Raw genomic sequence first — 6,584 nt, forward strand, 5'->3', positions numbered from 1 at the left:
AGGTGCTTGGTGATTGACAAGTGACTCAAAACGAGAGCTAAATGCCAAAACTGATTAGATTATTATCTTTTCAAATCAATCATAAAACAAGTAGCTACTCTGTTTTATATGTTGTTCTAATGTGGTGGAAACTGCTTTTTGTAAAGAGTGTATACCACTTTGCGTGTGATCTTCATGGCTCACATATATGCCTCTTTTTTGTTTCTGTAGCCTTATGGGATAGCTGGGACTCAGGAAAGTAACAGCAGGAGGTTGTTTGATGAGTTTCCATTTATTATGCAAAGATAATAATGAATTTTTTCTTTTGTACTTCTTTTTAAAAATTTTTTAAAAATACATTTATTTTATCATACATGTATAAAACAAACTACATACAGCAGGGAGAATCATGTGACAGTCGTGAGAATCATGAGTTCTATAAATGTTATATTCATAGTGGTTTGGCTATTTGTATTTGTCCAGCTTGAAGTAAACGTCTTTCCTGTCTTGTTGGGCCTAAATTTCTGAATGAAATTCAATATCTATCCTAGCTGAATTTCTTATACTTCTATTTAGAACTCATTTGTTTCTGTCCTGTATTATTAAGCTTTGGATCCTCAAAACAAGAATAGTGCCTAGGATGGTCAGCTCTCAGTGTCAATGTCAAATTGTAATGCTGTGGTATCACTGTGGTTACTATGTTTAGCCACATCAATCACGTTTTAAGTACACTACTTTCAGCTTCCAAACTGCTTTGTTTTCACTGCTGTTCTGCATGGCCTCAGGTTCACCATACTCTTGCAATGAAATAAGATGGTCTGCTTATTTTGATTACATAAAGTAATGAGTTCTTCCATAAATGGTAGACTTAAAGGAATATGAAACTAAGGTAGGGCTGGAGATGTAGCTCAGTGATCAAGTCTGGATTCCCATGCACAGGCCCAAGTTTCAACAGCAAACAAACACACAAAACCCTGATAAAATAGAAAACATTCACTTAACTTATACAAAGCAGGCACTTTGTTAGCTGTTCTAGAACCTTGGCTACAAGGACAGTCTCTGTAGCACCTGTAGGTTGGAAGAAAGGAAATTTCTAACATTGAGATAACATTTTTCATTGTTTCCCTAGATACAATATTAAATGCATCTATTAGTAGCAGATTGTTTTAGGTTTCTCAATAAATCATATGCTGATTGAATTTAATCCTAAAAGGGGCTTTCCTTCCTTTTATACTTTTGCAGAAATTTTATAGAACATGTTGTCTTTGATCCACTGAAGTAAAGATGCTGACTTACCTCCAAAGAAAAGTGAACTTGTATTTTTGTCTTAAAACTTATGATGGACTCCTTTGATTCAAATACCTGCCTTATAAAAAGCTAACTGATCATAATAGTCTATAGCACCCATAGGAATAAAGCCTAACCTTTCTATAAAGAGTTACATAATTTTATGGAGAGAAATATCAAATGTATTTTTAAAGAACTAATATAAACTTATTCTTTTGTTGTCAGTGAAATAGATAAAATAAATAATCCTATGCAATTTACAAAGCGACATGCCTGGAGTATTTTAAGTCAAGAAGAAACTGCAGGTTTGTTGAGAAGTAAGCTCACGCAAATTACCCATGAAACCGAGCTTTATTTGGAGGGAGGGTTTCATGGCTATGGGATTTCATGGCTATGGGACCCTGACTTGATGTTGATGTGGAAGGCATGAGGAGAGAGAGGATAACACATCATACTAGAGGGCAGCATGCTGGGCTGTACAGGGAGAATGAAGCCTGGAGAGGGGCGTCATTGGGAGAGTTGGCTTAAAGTAAAGGAGTACGAGATACATCTGCTTTGTGCTGCCTCATGTGGTGGGAGTGGGGCTGAAAGAGAGCAAGGGGGCCTTTAGAGAGATACCTCCAGCAACGGGGCTGTCTGACCTTTGTGGATTTTCAGGGGGATGATGGGACATTATCAGGATATGATTGAGTATGATTTAACCTATGCGACAAGAAGTGTGGACACAAAGGAACATGTTGGGAGCAAGGAAGGTCCTTGTTCCCACAGGTCTCCAGAGAAACAAGGAATGTTAAGAATGCAGGATTATCTTTCCAACAGAAAAGATGTGAAAATAAAATCCCATTCTTTCATCCAGAAAGCTGAGACTTGGAAGTGATTAACAGCACTGTGACCTGCATTGTCTGTTGGGATAGGCCATGTCAATCTCCTATAGCCAGGACCAGAGGGACCTAGACCCTTTCAGCCAGGGGCTCTCCAAGCTATGACAACCAGGACTGGAGATACTTAATAATCTAAATGCCCCTTATATTATCTGTATATCCAGAGGCTTCCAAAGCTCCGACAACCAGGACCAGAGGTAGTTTAGTAACGCAGGTGACCTCTATGCTATCTGTATAGCTGAGGCCAGACAAGAACTTTCTTTAGACCCTTAAGCTAGTACTGATGGGTTATCTCAGTCAATGAAATAAACCAATCCCAGCCAGATTAAAAGTATAAGAAGGACATCTTTATATGGGAGCTGAGGCTCCTGGGTGAGTTCAGCAGCCTCGGGGAAGAGGCCAGAGGAAGCCACACCCAGACTATGGTGGCCAGGGGTTTTTAAGGATTGTGGGTGAAGAAAATGTCTGCCATCTGGGGGGACTTGGCGAGCTGGTGGCTCCAGGTGAAGGGGTTGGGGGAAGCCAAGAATGAGAAGGGCATAGGGTTGGAGAGAGGGAGTGGGATTGACCAGACCATGTAGGGGAGGGGAGAGGTCAAGCAGAGATGCTAACTGAACAAGTACAAATAGCCTACCTCTAAAGCCTATTTGTGTGTGTGTGTGTGTGTGTGTGTGTGTGTGTGTGTGTGTGTGTGTGTGTAAAAAATGGAGTGCACTCTGAGCTGAATTTTAATATAATTATCCCTCCTTGTGCACTGGTGTTGTATTACACTAGGAAACTCCCCCCCCCCCAAACATACCATGTTTTCAATATGCCAGCAATGAACCACCTGGCATCAGACTTTCTGAAGTCAATCTAAATAGTTTCATTCTCATCTCTTCCTGGTCCACTTCTCTGCCTGACACCTGCAGAAACTCTCTCGGGAGAGACGCACACATGCGAGGACAGGATTAGGAAACAGCAGTCCAAATCTCTGGAAGGGTGGGGAGTTTTTTCAGTTCTATGGAATGAGCTCCTTTCTACCCTTTGGATTAGACAGAATGGACAATGAAGAGTGGGATGATTTATTCACATCTTATGTCCAGGTCCTGCTGAGGCCATGTCCAGGCAGGTCAGGAGGAGGAGGCCTAATAGTGTATGCATGCATGTGTGTTCACACGTGTGCTTGAGTGTGTGTGTGTGTGTGTGTGTGTGTGTTTAAGATGTGTAAAAGGTGCAAATTGGAAATATTGTTAGAGGAATGTTGAGTTACTTGGAGTATTCAGTTGTCTACATGGTTAAAGGATATATTCTCTGAGGTTGGTACAAATCCTATATGAAGATTTTAGCACAGGGCATAGTGAGAATCATCTGATAGAGTCCCGTCCCTTAATATAGAGCAGAATCCTTGATGAAATCTCCTTTTCCCCAATTGATGACACCACCTAGTTTTAGTTCTCATTTCTCTAATTCTCCTAGAAACCCATGATGGAAAGAATTTGTGATCTACTCTAAATCTTTATTAACAATTAATTAAAAGTTCCCTCTAAGAGTGTATGTCTCCCAGTAATAGAGATGAGTCATAGAGATTTTTCTTCCTTAATTCTTCACAGACTATTAAGTACTGATTGTGTAAAATGAGGACATGACTGCTCCAGGGTACAGGTGAAGACACGGATTTTATAGTAGATATGAGGGGAGAGTACAGCCAGGGGCATCTGGAAGAGTCCAGAGCAGGGAGAGAAAATGCACTCACTAAGCATGGCTGGTGACTGAGCCAGGCTACAAGAAGGTGGGGGAGGGAGAGAGGGGCTAAGGGAATGGAGGGAAGGAAGGAGAAGGAGGAGGAGGAGAAGGAGAAGTCGTCAAGATAAAGCAAGAGCGTGTGGCCAAAATGGCAGGGTTAGATAGGAATCAGAAGCTGGGGGAAGGCAAGCCCACAGATTGGAGTTTTGGGTAGTGGTGGGTGAGAAGAGGAACAGGTAGGAGCAACAAGGAGTAGGCAAGTTGGAGGCTATCAGGCACTTTGGTGTGCTAATAGGCACTACAGTTAGCCATCTGTCCCCAGTTTCTTTTGAACCTCACACTTACGTTAAAAGATAATGTTTTCCAAAAAGAGCAGATAATATAGGTTTAGAAGAACCAACGACAGCATCTTAGCTAAGGAATTGAAGGTGCCCCTCAGTTTGGACAACTAGTGCCATCTGTTATAGAGCTTATAGACATAAAGAAAGTTATGTACAATAGGCCAACTTTTAAAAAATGAATTTAAATATTTGTCCATTAAAATAAATATCATTATTATGTGGCTTATGCAAGAGTTCCTGATTAGTAATGATTCTTTTTAAAAACTTTTTTTGAGAGATTGTCTTTAATAAAACTTACCCAACTGTGTAGACAATGGTTTTCCAGCAATTGAAGGAGTCATTCAGTGGAAAAACATAAGTTGAGTGGAGGGATAAGATCTCACCAGGTTTTGAATGGTTATTTTAGGAAAAGGATAAAATATGAAAAACTGTTACCTGCTAAGGCAATTTCTCTATAAATGTTACTAAGAACCGGTTAATTTAAGAGAATATTTGATGAAAACAGATACTCAGGAACTAGCGTTATTGTATGGTTCTGAACTCTGACCTCAGGAATTTAATAACCAATACTTAGAGTTAGCTTAGTTATGTGTGTAACATTTTTCTTTGGTTTTTAGCTTCTATAAACTTTAAACAACAAATTGTAACTGTCTGGTTTTGTCCTTATCTATCTGTATCTGCTTTGGAATTCTCTTTCACTTTAGGACAAAACTCCAATCGTGTGTGTGTGTGTATGTGTGTGTGTGTGTGTGTGTGTGTGTGTGTGTGTGTGTGTGTATGCATGTACTTACATATGTATTTTTTCTGAAATTAATTTTTTTCAACATAACATTTTTATTGCTTCTCTCTGGGAATATCACATTATGCATTCTGATCACATTTTCTTCCCAGTCTTCCCATTTCTATACCTCAGTATCCCCATCACATTTTTCAAGAGTTCTCTTCAGTGGATTCCTGACTAGGTTGATACTTTATGGGGAGGGGCTTGTCCTAGAAGCCTTCCATGTCCCTCACTCTCAACTTTTCCTCTATTATAGCAAAAGCAAACTCGCTGCTCTTCATCGTCAGCAGGAGAATGGATCATGGGCCTCCACAACAGTTTCTGGCGACAGCACAAACATGGCGTCTAGCTGTAGTAGGATCATGGACCCAGACAAGGCCCTTGGAGGCAGCCTGGACCACAGACTGCACCATAGCTGTGCAGGCCATTCAGATCGATATGGCCCCTGGTGGCAGCATAACCCATGGAAATCAACATGGCTCTAGACTGCAACACGGACCACAGATATCCATGTGGCCATCCTTGACAACATGGACCACAGATACCAACACAGACCCCACCTGAAGTAGGACCACAGACCCAGACATAACCATGGCCTTAGGTGGCAGCTCAAGTTGCTCAGATCAGTATGGCCCTAGTAGAAGCACAGCCATGGCCATCATCCTGGCTTGAGGTTGTAGCACAGACCACAGATGGACATCTGCATGGTCCTTGGTGGTAAAATGAGCCACAGATATCAACATGGCCCCTAGCATTGTTGACTTCTGCCCACACCCCTCCTTTTCTTAGTGTCATCAATCTCATATCTTGTAGCTGACTCTGGTTCCTGTTCAAGCGCCACCCTTCACCACTCTAGAGGTGGTGGGACTCTTATCTGCTGTACCTGTGAGGCGGGCATTCCAAGAACAATTCTGTGTTTTGAAGGAACCGAGATTGCAAGACTCTTGCCTTGTTTTCCTAGAGTGTTCACAGGAACATTCAGAATTCTCCTCATATGTCCTCATTCCAGGACGTGTTCTGATAATATCTCATTTATTAGGGTCATGGGATTTCTCTCCAGTATGAGTTCATTCATGGTTTTGAAGATGACCTTTCTGTACAAAAGCTTCACCACACTGCTTACAATCATAGGGTTTCTCTCTGGCATGAATTCTTTCATGTTGTTGAAGACTACAGAAACATATAAAGGTCTTTATGTCTTTGAGGATAACTTTACCACATTGATGACATTCATACCATTTCTTTTTAGTATGAGTTCATCCTCAAAGATGACTGTGAGATGCAATGCAAAGCCTTTATCACCTTGATTATACGCACAGGGTTTCCCCTACAAACAAGTTATTTGGTGTGATTGTAAAGAGAAACAGATCTAAATGTTTTAGCACATTGTTTACATTGACAGGGTTCCTCTTCATTATGGGTTCTTTTGTGTGTTTGCAGATACCTGTGATAATTAAAGCCTTTAGTACTTGGTGCACATCTTACTGCACCTCTTTTCCCATATGAGTTTTTTCACCTCTTTGAAGAGAATTGGTAGAACCCAGAACATTACCACACTGACTGCATGCACAACATTTTTCTATAGTGTTA

The 6,584-nt window shown here is 40.8% G+C and overlaps 1 pseudogene across 1 annotated transcript in view; it reads left to right on the forward strand.

Moving 5' to 3' along the window:
• The window catches only part of LOC311585025 (mediator of RNA polymerase II transcription subunit 22-like), a 29,729-nt pseudogene extending 24,350 nt beyond the window's left edge, over nt 1-5,379 (forward strand). The window contains exon 5 of the transcript XR_014783571.1: nt 5,251-5,379. The product of XR_014783571.1 is annotated as a mediator of RNA polymerase II transcription subunit 22-like (transcript). The remainder of the gene's footprint in view (nt 1-5,250) is intronic.
• The last annotated feature ends 1,205 nt before the right edge of the window (nt 5,380-6,584 follow it).

The sequence above is a fragment of the Acomys minous genome, assembly GCF_964271855.1.
Source record: "Acomys minous genome assembly, chromosome: 15".
NCBI lineage: Eukaryota > Metazoa > Chordata > Mammalia > Rodentia > Muridae > Acomys > Acomys minous.